Below are 16,878 nucleotides of genomic sequence, written 5' to 3'. Positions count from 1 at the left end.
TTCCCTTCCATTCAATACGATCATGGCTGATTGAACATTTTAATGTCTTTTAACTACACCATCCCCAATAACCCCATATGCCACTGGTAATCAGAAACCAATATTCTCTACCTTAAACATACTTCCAGGGGTCTCTGGGGTAGAGAATTCCAAAGGTTCACAACTCTCTGCGGAAAAGAATTTCTCCTCATCTCAAACCTAAGTGGCATATTCGTTATTTTTAGATTGTGCCCCTGGTTAAAGACTCCCAACCAGGGAAAGCAGCTTACCTACTCCTGTACTTTTGCATTTAAAACCTAATACTAATTCTATGTCTATCCTCTGGTGAGAGACTGAGCAAACTCAGCCTGTTTTCTCTGGAGTTTTGAAGAATGAGAAGTAATCTCATTGAAATTTGCAAAATACTTGAAGGGATAGATGGGTTAAAAGTGCAAGACTACAGGAGTACAATGAAAAATGTACCATGTCATCATACACGGCACCATCTTAGGTATAAAGTACCTCGGTACAAATCGTATGTAGTGAAATAGATTAGGTACAAAAATAATGAAAAAAAGAAAAGAAGCTAGAAGTTCTATATTACAGTTCTTCATAGTATAAATTAGAAAAATAAAGACATCAAGTTAAAAGATAAACATTATAGTCCTTCTGTAGACCGCACTCGATCCATGCTAGGGGCTTTCCATACATGCTCTCTCTCTCTCTCTCACTCTCCACCGCACTGGGCTGACCCCAGGCTCACTAGATGCTGACTGTCATCTGTGACAGGTTAATCACACCATACCCAAGTCTGCTGACCGCTGGCTGCCCCACTTCGCTCTGCCCACTGACATACCAAGATCAAGTCTGGTGAACCATCAGTGCACTGCCTCTAAGGCAATAATATCACAGCAATGGCTGTCCACTGATATCCTCCGAACAAGTGCTGCCCCTCATCCCTCTCAGTCAGTACCATCCAACTCTCAGTTGCATGAGCCTCAAATTACCATTTATAATTCAAAGCTAAAACATAAATTGGAATCTGCAGAAGGCCAACTGGAATACAGCAGATACTTAAAGCTACCTCTCCCCCAAAGTCTACAACTGTTTTGCTCAACTTCTCAGGCTGGCTGCCACCAAATTTATTTCTCAGGGCATTAGAAAACCTTTCCTATATATGTAACCCGCTGACTCAGATGACAGCAGCATTGACAATTGCCAGTAGTTAGTCTGTCTTTAGGTTTTTACATCTTTGTGTGGCAAGTTGCTGAAAGTGTGAGCGGATAACATTGCAGCAAGAGAAACAGGGAGTCTGAAACCTATGCAAACAGGGCAAACTAATGTGTATTTCCTTCAGCAATCAGGTTGAAGAACTGTGAATCAAATGGAACAAGGACTGAGAAGGAAGTATAAATAAAAATGGATAAATTTGGTACCAATGAGGGAAATCAAACAAAGTGGGGTAACTAAAGATTGAATTAAGAGACAAAGAGAGAAGTAATAGAAGGGAAAGGAAAACATCTGTAATTTTTGAATTTCAATTTGTACCTAAAGGAGTGACATTCCATTAACTGCAATAGTCGATTTTCAGTGCCAGAGTTTGATAGGTAGAAGCTAATAGTTATCACATTGGATTAAGTTTGATGAGATCTAAAGTCTCATGATAGGTGCGGTTTGTATCTTTCTGCGCAAGTACACTAACGTTAAATCATTCAATGTACTTCATTGTCAAAGAGCAACGTTTGGACATGCACATTCAACCATGCATCTACTTCTTGCCTGAAGGTGCTGAATCAGTTGTGCATAAAAAATGGTGAGTGTAACCAGCTTCATTGTTAAGCTGAGAGTAAAATTAACCCTGCATTTTTTTGATGCAGGGTTGCAGCTGCAGATGTAGCAATAAATCTGATAAACTGTCAAAGGATAGGTCATTTAATAAGATGCGATCTGTAAATACTTAGCATAATTAAATCTAGTATTGAGTTTTTTTTGTGAAGTCAACCAGATTTTTTGTGAACTGAGCAAACGATGTACTGTTATCGAGTATTAATCTTATGTCATTAAAAATCACACAACACCAGGTTATAGTCCAACAGGTTTATTTGGAAGCACTGGCTTTCGGAGCACTGCTCCTTCATCAGGTGGTTGTTAACAAATAAACCTGTTGGATTTTAATCTGGTGTTGTGTGATTTTTAACTTTGTACACCCTTGTCCAACTCTGGCACCTCCAATTCATAATCTCATGTAGGCTGCAATGACTCCAAACACACTTAAGTAATTCCAAATGAAGTTTAGTCTATTTTAAAGACTAACTTAGGACATTATTTAATACATATCCAGCAGGATTTATCATATAAACACTTTCCCTCCAGTCTTTTCTATTCTCTTAAATGTTGCTCCAGTAAAATATACTTTACTGTACTTGCCTCATCCTTACGGAGCTTAGTGATAATAGCAAAGCCTTGCTATAGATGAAGAAAACACAAGCAGCTATGTCCTGGATGATTTGTAATTTGATTGTAGAAATGGGGAGGCTGGTGACAAGACTCCAGACTCATGGTGATAGGATGTAAACTATGACTTGGAGAAGAATCAGGGAAATACAGTAAAGTATATTTTACTGGAGCAACCACATCTTCCAGATGTCTTACCTGTCATATAAAGTCTTCCCAGTAATTAGAAGTATCTGACTCCCACGTTCATGAGCTACACTGTAAGCATTTAAAATTTGCACTCCATCTGGTTATTTAGGTTCATGTGCTGAAGGATCTATGGTAGTCATGCTGAACACTTTTTTTAAAAAAGAAATATCTAAAGATGTGTCCTTATTATTTTCAGTAACTATTTTCTAAGTTTTTCAAAAAGAATCTGAGAATTTCTTGAAATCTTTGAAAATAAATGTACTGCATAGTTTAATATTGACTCAGTCACAGTAGAATCCCAGTTTTGACATTCGACACGTACACAGAAACCTGATACTAACAGAGGCAGCTAAGACCCGGACAGGAAAGATGGAAAAATCCAACCACAAGGAAATGCTCTTCAAGCAAATACAAGCTTTAGCTCAGCTCTGGTTCAATCCACGCTGAATAGACTGAACTCACACATGATGATGAATGGCCATTGCACAAAGCATCAAAGGGCTGCCATCTACTGCATACTGAACCAAAGCAAAATTCACTGCTTTCATCAGAAGCAATCAGAAAATAAAGGGGGTTATGGGTAGAAATTGTGCTGAAATGAGTATTTGTAGCTTGGTTCCACAGGCCCCAAGATTCCCACAATTGATTATTCAGTCTCAATTACACTGTTTGAGAAGTGATATGGAGGTATGCTTAAAGAAAAAAGAATATTCACCTGCTGCACCTTTACAAACATTTCAATGGGCAATAGAAAGAAATATTGTCTCAGAGCTATAAGAATAGCTTGCTGACTATTTGTTAAGAGTTTAACACTTCTCATTATGCCTGTGGAATGAACTATTTGGGAAAGTTTCATTTTTAAATGACAATACTGATGTCTATTTGAAAATATATTTCATTTGTATTTTTGCAGCAAATTATTTATCCTAGATTGAACATATCTGATGGTAGCCGAAATAATGACCAACAATACTGAAGCAGCTTAAATAAAATATCTTGCACAATATTCTGAACTTGGTCCATTGTACAATACATACTGAAGGCTGCTTTAAGGCTTTTCAAATTGGATGTGGCAGAATGTATCCTCTTAGAGGCATACTGCACACTCATTAACATTTTCACAAATATCTTCAGTGTACTTCTTTCGTATTTAACGCTGGTTATTCCTCTTTTCAGGGTTGCAGATATTGTCACTTGGCAACACTATCCAATTTTGTAATAGTGACATTCTCTGTTTGCTAGACTCACTGCTGAGAGACCATTTTGCATCCACAGTTATTTTGAACCCATCAGTGCCATCATGTTTAGGCACAGTTTATGAATTCCTTCACGATCCACCTGGGACAATCAAATTAGTGCAGAAGTGACATCCAGCCCATATATTTACATTGTTAATGCAACTACCTTTATAAAAGCAAAAATCTTTGCTGAGCAACATTAACACAGAGTACAGATCTCAACAAACATTAGTTAATTATACTACATGCAGTCAGTATCAGTTAATAATATTATATCTCCATTACATTGTTGATGAAACTGGCCATATGCAGGATATGGTGTGCTTTTTTGAAGTAGTCAAGATCATATCAATATCAAAGACATGTGCAACAACATTTTGACAGCTGTGTGCAGTTCAGTCATTCGTGATGGCTTGTGATGAAGGAGTTAACAATAGAAACTGCTGTTTAAACCTTTGGTTCTCAGGTGAAATACCCATAAAAGACAATAGGAATTTCTAGCTGGATACAACTGGCCCTGAAAAATGTGTTGTATCTCTATGTTTATAAACAGCGCTGACTAATCTTATTAACACAAATCCAGCTGACACTACACCTGTTGGGTAGTTATTTTCACGCACAAGTCAATCTTCTTCAAGGACTCTATTCAATAGCTGTCTCTCCTTTCAAAGCCTAAAAGATTGAGATTCAGCAGAACAGTTCTTCAAGAGATTAGGCTTTAACAGGTGTGTGTTTGACAATGTCAAGAATTCAATTGATGACAGCATTAAAACTCTCGGTGCGCTGGTCTTGTGGCATAGAGGTGGTGTCTGTACCCTTAGACTAGAAACTAGAGGTTCAATACCCAATTGCCTGACAGATATCTTATAACATGTCAAAACAGGTAGATTAACATTACTTTAAGCACCCTTGATACAAATTCAGAGCTTGCTGATTGCAGTATATACTTTTTGTGCAACACAGCAAGAACTTCACGTGAATTTCATCATAAGGTCATGGATAGGTCTTCGACCAAACAAAGCTCATTCTCATTTATGTATTAGCATATTTTAGTATCGAACAAAAATTAGAATAATTCAAAATAATTATGATCAATTATTGAACTGATACTACTACTTTTTGAATAAAGAATATTTTTCCGATCTCTTTACAAATCTATTTTTCATTCTGATTAATTTACTTTTCTGTTCAGCTCTACTTCAAAAAAATAAACTTGTCATTTATCTATCATCAAATACCTTGCAATTTTACAATAGTATTAATGTTGTAACTTATTTTCAAAGTAAGATTTACAAATTTGTGTGAGTTTTTTTGTCAAGCATAGAACTGCTCTCTGCAGGGAATAACTCTGAAACAACCAGAGCCATTGCATTTGTGATCTGTTACAAATGTGAGAGAGGGAAATTATGTTCACTATTTATAGCTACTATAGTATTATTCTTGAGCTGGGCCAGTGCTGCTAATTCCTGATGCATAGTCAATGCTAAAAACCAAGATAAACATTCCAGATTCACTAAGTAAGAAAATGGGTCTTATTGTAGTCTGCCTTCATGAATGTGCATATTAATGTGGATGTTGTCCCACCACAGTGGAAACCATGCATTGAACGTTGTGGTAAGCATTAACACAGGCGGTGAGAGGAAGGACGAGTTTGGCAACAGGTTAGAAAAGAAAAAAAGAGGTACATAAAGTAGCATTAAAGAGCACCAAACCATATAAGAACAAAAAGAATGCAGGAAGCTAGGCTATGATGTATTAGGAGGTGGCATGGTGGCTCTGTCATTAGCATTGCTGCCTCACAGCATCAGGAACCTTGGTTCAATTCCCTCCTTGAGGGACTGTCTGTGTAGAGTTTGCACGTTCTCCCTGTGTCTGTGAGTTTTCTCCCACAGTCCAAAGGTGTGCAGGTTAGGTAGATTGACCATGCTAAATTACCCATAGTGTGCAGGCTAGGTGGATTAACCATGGGAAATGTAGGGTAGGGGAGTGGGTTTGGATGGGATGCTCTTTGAAGGGTCAGTGTGAACTTGATGGGCTAAATGTCCTGCTTCCACACTGTAGGGATTCTATGAAGCATGGTAAGTGTAAGATCCATTTGTTGTTTGGGAATAGAATGGTTTTGTTTTTCATTGAAATAGACTGCAAATAGTCCAGTATTTTAATTATTGTATTTTCTTTCTTATACAGTGTTAATAATTAACAAGATTATCTAGACAAGACTGAGTTCCAAAATATGAAAGGTTCTTTAACGCGAATTTAAAATCAGCTCCTCTAAGTGAAAATAAAGCCTGCCATGAATCTTTATTTTATGTTACCTCTGGATCTGACTTAAGAGTCTTTGAAATATACCATGTTCTACCTTGGGTGTAGATTAGCATGGACACAATCTGAGCTTTTGCCATTTTGCAACTGTCTCATCTCTATAAAGCTGTGCTCTTAGTGAAGTATTTTATTGGCAGATTTTATTGTTCCATTGTTTTTATTTATAAGATCAGATAATTACAAATGAAATTGCACAACACCAGTATTGTCTCCAACACACAGGCCTTTAGGCACTGTAAGGACATTGTAAGTTACACACCCGGGTGTAATTAAGATAAAGATAACGTGTATATATTCATCAAATAATAGATTGAGTATTTTATATTTTTAAGTGGTGCAGATTTCAGCATAAAGGATATGTTTATTGTATGTTGTGACTGAGAAATGTTATCACAAAGAATGTATATTTAATGAAATACCAAATAAAAAATTAGATACTTTCATTTAAGTAATTGGTACTTTTTATTTATTTCCAGACAGGATATTCAGTTCATGGATAATTCATCAATGCCACAGGCTTGTTTTGAGACCTTTATAAGTTAAGAAAAGGAGCTGATTGGTATTCAATGTATTCATGAAGTTGAATACAAGACTATTCATTCAATTATGCTTTATTAATACAATCCTTTTTTATTTACTCATTTTATTTAAGAAAGCAAAAAGAAAAACTTAAGAAATGCAACACCACCCAGCTTTATTCACAATTGATAAAAACAGTAAAGGGAAAAAGAACTTCTTTCAACAGTTGTGTCTGGGCCTCGTATTGAGGGGAATCACATTAAAAAACACTTGGCACCAAGGCTGTGATTCTTTGGTGTAGCCAGTGGCAGTTCAGGACCTAGGGCAGAGGAGACATCTTTGGAACAAGCTTTTGATTTAGTCAAAAGTTAGTTTGTAGATTTCTAGAAACAGTGGGTCTTTCTAATTTAGAATATGTAATTTGTGTTCATGCAATTTTATAAATGTGGGTTTAAAATTATATTATTTTCACTGCACCTTTTTAAAATTCTTGCTCACTATGATTATGATGTAAGGAACGGTTGTACATATTTAAACTTAACCATCCATCTTTTCTATTCTAACAATATTGTATGCTCACAATGTTTTGCTTTGTAACAGATAAGTGTGTGCAGGTATAACACTGATTCACTGATTTTGTTTTGCTGCTCAAGGAACCTTTCCACTTTCCATCCATTATTAAGTTCAGATGACGATCATTGTAAATATACATAAATATTAGCATATCATGCTCACTTTCTAATCTGCTAATGTTACACCATGACCTTGAATTTGGAATATACAACTTCAAATGATCAGGAACATTTTTATTGCATATAGCAACCAGACAATTTCTATGTTGGGAAGTAAGAAGAATTACAATATCATTCTCACAAGGAGTGAACACTGATATTATGGTTCTTTAATTATAATACTGGACTTACTTAAAGGAGAGTTTAAAGGAATCTATAAACTGATGTAATATGAACAAAAATAGCCCATCTAAACTGAGTGTCTGATTGCACAATACTCCACATAGTTGAGCCTGATGAAAGGCAGCATCTGATTATGTGACACTCACTGAGAAAAGAAAACATTTTTTGTGGCTGTTTTTGATTGGCTTCCAGTGGTCTTTGGTTGTGCCTATTTAGCCACCTGGTACATGAGATTGGACCATGGAGGGGGCTGAATTTTACATTTTCTTAGGTTAAGTCCAAGTAGCATGACGGTCTTTAGAGGATTTGCTGCTGCAGGACTAGCACATTCTTTCACTGTATCTTACTAAACATGCCTCACAAATTCGATGTTTCGGGCAGGAGCCCTTTATCAAGATTCTTTGGTGTAGCCACTGGCAGTCCTGATGAAGGGCTTCTGCCTGAAATGCTGACTCTCCTGCTCCTCGGATGCTGCCTGACTTGCTGTGCTTTTCCAGCGCCACTCTAATCTTGACTCTAATCTCCAGCATCTGCAGTCCTCATTTTTGCCTTGCCTCATTAATTATCTACTCTGCCCATATGGCATCTGATACACTGATTTCTGATCCATCTTACCATGACATTTCCAGAACAGCTCACTAGTCAGTAGTTATACAGAAATTCACATCTTTAAAAGCTTAACATGCACCCAGATAAGCCCTGTCGATTGGAACTGCATAGTAGCTGACATTTGCTCCAGACAAGGCAGGGGGGATGTCAACACATTGCTTTTTGGGCATGGTCCTGAAGATCCTGCTGAATGAGGTTGTGCTAACACAAGACTTCCTGTACCCCAGAAACAGCAGTGGAGCCCATCACATCATGGAGAACGTGAGGACTGCAGATGCTGAGAGTCAGAGTCGAAAAGTGTGGCAGTGAGAAAGCACAGCAGATCAGGCAGCATCCGAGGAGCAGGTGAGTCAATGTCTTGGGCGTAAGTCCTTCATCAGGAATGAGACCACAACATCAAACTATTCCAGCCTGGTCTAAGGTTGTCATCTGGATTGAAGCACTTTCAGTTGTCTGGGGAAATGCCCGATACTGTGGAAAGAAAGTCTTTCTCCACTCAGACAGGATAAAATCCACCAATATCCATCTGATGCCTCACACGCACTTAATCTCTTCTACTGTACCTACCTCCCACTAAAGCTTATGTTCTATCATTCTTACCATTGCCTTGAACATTTTCTCAACTCAATCTCACCAAATCCAGCTCCTGACACCACTTACTCTCTGCACTGTCTAGTCACTCACTTGGGACAGCTCCCCATTTGCAGAGTCTGGACTGGAATCAGAATCTGTCCTTGACTTACTGACCGGGGAAACCCTGAGCTTTTTAAAAATGCATTAACGGAATGAGGGCATCTCTGGCTAGACCCAACATTTATTGCCCATCCCTAATTGTCCAGAAGGTAGTTAAGACTTAATCACATTTCCATTGGTCTGGAGTCACAGGTAGGCCACACTAGGTAAGAATGGCAATTTCCTTCCCTAAAAGGCATTAATAAACCAGATGGGATTTTCTGACAATTTACAATGGTTGCATGGTCAACATTAGATTCTGAATTCCAGACTTTTATTGAATTCAAATTTCATCATCTGCCTTGGACGGATTCGAACCTGGGTCCCCGGAACATTTCTTGGCTCTCTGAATTAGCAGTCCACCGATAATACCACTAGTTCATCACCTCACGCTAATGAATGCTGCTGTTCCACTTGATTTGACAACAACAATGCCTCCTAACAACAATGACATGTTTCCTGGCTTGTGTCTGCACTAAACAGTACAATAAGACAACAATAATATGAGAAAGTGAGAACTGGAGATGCTGGAGAGTCAGAGTCAAAAAGTGTGGTGCTGAGAAAGCAGAGCAGGTCAGGCAGCATCCGAAGAGCAGGAGAGTCAGCATTTCAGGTATAAGCCCTTCATCAGGAGTAATATGAGCCCGTTATCTCTGGCTGAGGAGGCAAAGCACAAAAAGCCAGAGCAAGGCAATGATGCTGTGAGCGCCCAGGTAGGCTCAGAGTGGTGAACGTTTCAACAGCAAGCAAAGACCAAGAGGTTCAGCATGGTCCAGAACATGAACAGCGTGCATGTCTCTGAGCACACTATGTCCTTGCTGAAGCATTACATGATAGTTGTCAGTGTAGCCTAAGGTGCAGCATTGCATTGCAGAAGTGCCTTGTAAATGAACCCAAGATGTGCCATGAGGGTTGACAGAGGCTGGGTAATATCTGACACTGGTGGACATGGGGTACATGTGGCCACCAACTGTGGAACTTGTTCTGAGAAGTTGGTGTCCAGTTTCCAACATGGAGCTCATTCAGAGAAAACAGTGAGTTGAATCCACAAGGAGCTCACTCTGGATCCTTGTTGAGTGTCCTGAAGTTGAGTTTGTTTGGTGAGTTTGGAAAGATGGGATGCTGAATATTAATAATGCAAGTTTGGCTGTTAACAAAGTATTTAACAATCAATAATCACTGATAATCGGCAACTAACTGCACCTTGCCCTTTGTGAAAAGCTAAAATATTTATGAGACAGTCTTTACATATCACAAGTAGTCTCTCACCTGGAGCTAAATGCTCCAGCTTCCCACTTCAAGCTCCTACCCAAGATTACAGCAGCCAAAGTGTCAGCGTAGACACTGCAGGAAATAATCTAACACTATATTGAGACCACAACCACTGCGTGTAAACTAGACAGATCAAATAAAAATAAGCACTTGTCTAAACTTAATCAGTGGTTCTCAAATACTTTGTTTGAAGGACTGCTTTTCAAATGGATATAAAAGTATGCTTTCCCAACAATCTAAATTATAATGCAATAAACTCTTCACATATCCCAGGACAGTGCAAAATAGTAAATATCACTGTAATTTGTTAGATGAAAATATTTCTCTTCCCTTCAGCTAAGAGGTAAATCTACTGGTTTGGCAACATACCTATTGGATACTTCATCACATTGCACTGTTCTGCTCTTTCTAGAGTCACATTGCCCCTTGTTGCAAGTTTCAGGTGAGACCAGCTACAATATGTCTCTTCATTGCACTGTTGAGATATCAGGGAGTTTCTCTCATCTCTGCTGTTTACCAGCTTCTCTGTTCTGGGATTCCATTAACATATTTCTTGGTGTGTGGCATTTCTGCATTTGGGATTTCACCACAAACTGCAACAGGCGTCAACAAGGTCCACTCAACCCAGAACATCACAGTATTGGCTCATATTCACATTATTCTGCACATCTCTTCAAATGTTTCACATCCCCAGGGATCCACAGACTCATCTAAAAACCATAATCCTGATACCTATAAATGAAAAAATGTGTTGAAGGAAACAAACAGTAACAAGTCTGAGAATGTAATCCTAAACAGTTGACTAGGTTTCCATGCTTTCTGTATACTATTAGCAAATGTATCAGATGTTTAAATTGAACTTGCATCAATCGAGGAAAAATCAAGTTAATGGATGCAGCTGGGGACTAATGGAAATAAAATCTGTAACTGGCCAACTCAAATATGGATAAGTGCAAGATCCAATAATAAAACAAAGACTTCTGAAAATATTTAGCAGATCAGGTAGTATCTGCAGGGTGAGAAACAGAGATAATGGGCTAGACTTTCTCTGGACTATGATGAAGGACTTGAATTTTGGGAAGTCAGATAAAGATGATAGGAATGGTTCACTGGACTGAAATGCTTGCCTGATGCATTCTCTTTGCTGGGAAAATTTCTTAGGGGCTTGCCACGAATCAGTTCAGTTGCCTACTCCAAGAAGGCAAGCAGCCAATTAGAGAACTAGCTGGAGAAACTCAACAGGTTCAGCAGCATCCGAAATAGGTGGCAGTTATTGTCTGGTGCACTGTGCTCTTCATTGTGAAGGCTGAGTGCTAGCTCTCAGATAACTTCCTCCTATATCTCATGACATCACCATTGAACATCAGGTTATTGTGTCCATAGCAGTCACTAATCTGATTATATCTGTGGATCTCCCCTCAACAGCATCCAAATTCATAGTTCCCCAACTCCATATAGCCCACTTCTACTTCCTCCCCAAAAACCACAAACAGTATTGCCTGGGCAGTCCCACTGTTTCTGCCTGCTCCTGTCCCATGCAATTCATCTCTTCCGAGCTTGACTTGATTATTTTTCTCCCCTTATCCATTCCCTTCCCACTTTTATTAACAATTCTTCTGATTCTTTACATCAGTTTCAGAAAGACCAGTTCATGGTGTGATGATGCTGTCACTTGTAAAAAGTTATTTTGTCCTTGCTTTTTTTTCAAGAGAGGTCATAAAGGCAGAGGTACCAAAGTGTCTAGTATAACAATGGCAGGGAGTTGCCAGTTCTCCCAGTTCAGGTTTTTTCTAGTTTGGTTAGCTATTACAGTCAAAAGATGCTGGAGCCTAGGAAAGGTTCCAAGCATCAGCAGATGATTCCTGATTGACTTTTCTCTCTGAAATCTCTTTGGAAGTTGTTCCCTCCCACCTGTAAAAATCTATGTTTCAATTTACCATTTTACCAAGGGATGTGTTTATGGGATTTTATTAGATTGGAATGGCCCGTTACTTAAGTTGCTGTATCATGTCAGTTAATTTTCCAATAGTTAAGTTATTCTTAATTCTTTTGTTCATGTTTCAACTGTAGTATTTAAATAAATTCTGTTTTGCTTAAAGCTGAGTGGTTTGAGCTTGCAAACCTGCATCACATTTGGAACACCCACTTCTTTGCTTTTAAAATAAGAAAAGGTTATGGTCAAGGATCCATCTTCAAATATTTTGAGGGGATCTGGCCTGGTCATAACAATGGATTCCAGCCATCTCTTCTTCACTATAGATGTGAAATCCCTTACACATCCCCCATCAGGATGGTCTTACAGCTTTCTGTTTCTTTCTGGAAAATGGCCTGAACTGTCTCCATTTACCATCTACCTCCTCTTCCTGGCTGAGCTCATCCACATTTGCACAACCTCTCCTTTAACTCATCTCACTTTCTTCAGATCAAAGTACATGCATGGGCCTCAGTTATGAATGTCTTTTTTATGGGGTTCATGAAACATTCCTTGTTCTAATCCTACTCAGGTTCCTTTCACAATTCTTTCTCTAATACATAGGTGACATCATCAGTGCTACTTCTCTCTATCATCCAAAAGTGGAAAAATGTATCAACTTGCCTTTAACCTTTCACCTTCAGATGCTTCCAGACCTGCTGAGTTTCTCCAGCTATTTCTGTTTTTGGTTCAGATTTCAAGCATCTACAGTTCTTTATTTTTGTTTTTGAGCAGCCAATTAGTCTGGTTAAGATGAAAATTAGGGCAATTTTGCTGCGAGGCTAAAACTTTTCCCCATCGCAGAGTGGCTGAGTGCAAATATTACCAGCCAATTCAAGGCAAACTCCCTGAGTCAGGCCAAAGTGGCCTGGGAGCTGAGGACTTCATGCTGCAATATTGCAGCCACATGAAAAGAACTGAGAGAGAAACATTTTATACAGGAAGCTAAACAATATAATACAGATCATTCCAAAGATTCAAGAAAACATTTAACACAGAAGGAAGTACTTCCTCATTGCAATGGTAATCAGCATTTTGAATGATATTATGGAGAGGTATCTGGAGACTCAAACCTTAGATTCATACATGTGATAAATAATATGATACAATCAGGAACAAGTTTTTTTCTTTATTTTGAATGAATTATTTAAGATGGGTTGAATGGCCTCCTCATCTATTAATAGCTTAAGAGTTGGAATATAATGAGTGTGATAAAGCTTACATTGTGATCAGTGTGTGTGTCAGTTATTAGATTGTTCCAGGGTGAGGGTGATTGAAGGGACAGTCACTTACCTAAGGTGAAAGATTTGGGAGAGTTTTGTATTGGGACAGTGAGGTATGTGTTTTTAATTGATTTCTGGAAAATAACTTAATTATGAATGCTAATCATATTTGGCATTATGGTTGTATATCAGGTTCTGATACAGCAATGTCAGTATGTGATTAATATCAAAACGTTGACTGAAGGGTTTCAATGTTCTTTAACATAGGATTGAGGGAATGCTGAATGATATACCAAAGCTTGTTATTTTTATGAAATTTATTTTTGACACTTCTAGCTGTGTAAGACTGAGGATAAAGGAAGAAACATAGCTGGATACATTTGAGCAGTTTCATTAATTCAGTTTCTGCTTTATTTTACAGTTGTTTTATTTTGCTACTCATTTACAATGTTCTCACTTGTCATTGTTCAATCTACACTAGATTCATTGACTAGAAATTTAATTGGATCAGTCATAAATATTGTGATTACAAGTATAGTTTACAGGTTCCCCAAAGCCTGTCCACCAATTCCAAGGCACAAAAGACTTCTCTCTTACCTGAATGGATGCAGGTCCAACACCCTTCAAGAAGCTTGCAACTATCCAGGACAAAGTAGTTCGTGTGCCTGGGATCCCATCCACCACCTTAACTATTCACTCCCTCCACCAAAAACACACAGTGATGGTAGTATATAACATTGATGCATTAAGGTTCCTTCAGCAGCAATTTTCAAACAACACAACATCTACCACATAGAAGGAAAAATGCATTAGACACATTTCTATCTGCATTCTTACCTCCAAGTCAGACAGAATCCTGACTTGGAAACATGTTGCTATTCTTTCGCTATCACTGGGTAGAATTTTTGTTATTTCTCTCTCAATCTTTAGAATCTCCTGCTAATCGTAGCTTTTTAATCATATTTCTTAAGGTCATTACTCCTAACTTTGATATCATATCCACTTTTGAGCCATGTCTCTATATATCTTGATTCCCCTTGTATCCAAGATTTTATTTTTGTTATGGATTAACCTCTGGATCCTCATTTCTGTATCCTTGTTAAACGCTAAACAACAATAATATTCTACTGCTTTTTAGTTTATTATTGTTTAATGGTCCCCAGTTAGCTGCATCTCTCATTCCATACCTAAAATTTCTCCTTCACACAATGTTTATGAACAGAATGATAATTTTTCCTAATTTCTTGTGCATTTGAAGACTCTGACAAACATTTGTGATGAATAACTACTCAATTTGGATGACTAATCCATGATTCAAAACAATGAGATATTGGGTTACATAATTACAATCCCTCCACTTTGTATATTTCAGATAATGTCAGCTCTGCTTTCATCTGCCTTCAGTGCATCATGACACTTTGACTCATGGTTTAAGTATTGAGAATATTGAGAAGTGCTCTAGTTTCTTTTTGCTCTATTCACACCAGTTATTTGTGTTAAAAAGGTATTTCGAAAGCCAACCAGAACTTACTTCCGAATTCTTATTTTGAGTCACAATATTCTAATAAATGACAGAAAATGTTACTAAAATAAGATGTAGCTATATCCACTTCAACCAAATTCGTTGAATTGGAAGATGATAAGTAAGTCTTCTAACCTTTGAATGTTAGCTGGGCCTTATCACATAAGCATAAACTGTTTCTAATTATCCCCACAACAAGGAAGGGAACTTACTTGCTACTGATCAATATTTAAATATGGTCAGAAAATAAAACGTGAAAATTGATCCTTTAATTTATACAGCAGAAAACATGATAGATTACACTAGAAAGTAACAGAGTTTCCATGCTAAATTATCCAGACTGTCAAAAATCATTAAGATACACTCACATTATTTGATTCAGTATGTCATGATCTGCCCCCAAGCACAATTTTTCACTTTATTACGGTTCCAGATGAGATGCCTCAAACTGTTAAATTCCCAGATTATGAGAGCTGAACTGGCTTCCCTTGTTTATTCACTCGCTCCCCCAGTTAGTTGCAACAAGGTTAATTTTGACAGGATCACTTCTATTGTGAATATTGTTCTCACAGGCACAAAATAAACTTATATTTCAAAATAAACTTACATTTCAAAATGAGCCAATTTAAATAGACTTTCATGAATTAACAAAAATAGTGAGCTTATTAACTACTAAATACAAGAAGAAAGTGGAATGTAATACACAGGAATGTGTTTAAGAATCACATATGCACAGATTAGTGATAAGAGGCATGTCTGAAATAACAGTTAAAAAAAAAAGGATCATTCTCTAAATTATTTATGAGGAGTGGATAGTTTGACATTGTAGCCATTGAAGCAGATATTATTGGTAGCATTGAGATTGGTGGTTGAGCAGTCAAATTTCAAGATTCTTGACTTTGCGGATTGATTGAAACTTTTCTGTTTTGAAGCCTTTCAGTAGTGGCGTACTGACAGCCCTCAGGTATGAGAGAGACATTTCCCTTTTGCTTTACCTATTATACAGGGGTGGTCAAATGGTTGTTCACATAGCTGTGTCCCTCACACACGAGAATGTTAGACCACTAACATTTACAGACGAGGTTTGAAGATTTTGTTTAAGCTTTGTTCCTGTGTATTCTTGAAAGAAGAAAATATAGTTACGTTTCTTTGGAGATGGGTCCCTGTTGAGACAGTGTTGGACAGTCAGCCTCCTTTTCTTTTTGTCTTTCTGTTTAGATTTTCCATTTGAAGTTTTCACTCTACTGGGTGAAATTCCAACAGACCCACATAGAACTTTGCTGGACAACATCTCAATTTACAACTGCAGTCTTTTTTTAAAACTGTTGCAAACATTTGAAAAAATAATTACTGAGTTAAAAATTAACAATGCCCATGGTATTTTGGAGTTCTGATCTGCTTTCATGCAAATAGGGAGGATAATTGTAAATAATCCACCAGAGTGGTATTTTGCAGGGTGGAATAATGAATTTCTTGTGCATTTATTATTTAATAAAATATTGCCATGATTACAATAATAATTTATTTTAGCAGGGCAAGTACATAGAAAAATGCTTCAATTTATTAAAGAACATTCCGACAAGAGACAATCTTGAGCTGGGAAACCTAGTTAGATTGTACTATCTCTGGAGAAACATCAAGATATTTTGTGCCAGAAGGATCACATGGGACACAATCAGACAGTATTTTTATTTTAAATAAGAACAGAATCATCTAGAGATACAGAACATTCATTCATTAATTCATTGCTTTTATTATTACAAATATTGAATACCACAATTAGATATCACCAACAAAACTAACGTCATTTACATGATACCTTGCAACAACTGTAAAAAACACTACGTCGGACAAACTAGCAGGAAACTTGCCACCAGGATACATGAACACCAACTGGCCACCAAAAGACACGACCCACTATCACTAGTTTCTA

The 16,878-nt window shown here is 37.6% G+C and overlaps 1 long non-coding RNA gene across 2 annotated transcripts in view; it reads right to left on the bottom strand.

The window, feature by feature from the left end:
- Positions 1–16,878, bottom strand: part of LOC148147963 (uncharacterized) — a 158,703-nt gene that overhangs the window by 116,009 nt on the left and 25,816 nt on the right. Inside the window, exon 3 of one of the 2 annotated variants that reach the window (XR_015759413.1) lies at positions 14,791–16,064. The exons of the other annotated variant lie outside the window; for it this stretch is intronic. This is a non-coding gene — a long non-coding RNA (uncharacterized LOC148147963). Of the gene's footprint in view, positions 1–14,790; positions 16,065–16,878 lie in introns of those variants that run through there. 2 annotated transcript variants of the gene reach the window in all.

This window comes from Chiloscyllium plagiosum, unplaced genomic scaffold, assembly GCF_037043375.1.
Source record: "Chiloscyllium plagiosum isolate Xiang-an unplaced genomic scaffold, Cpla_swu_hap1 HiC_scaffold_14, whole genome shotgun sequence".
Taxonomy (NCBI): domain Eukaryota; kingdom Metazoa; phylum Chordata; class Chondrichthyes; order Orectolobiformes; family Hemiscylliidae; genus Chiloscyllium; species Chiloscyllium plagiosum.
This window is presented reverse-complemented; position numbering and strand designations above follow the sequence as displayed.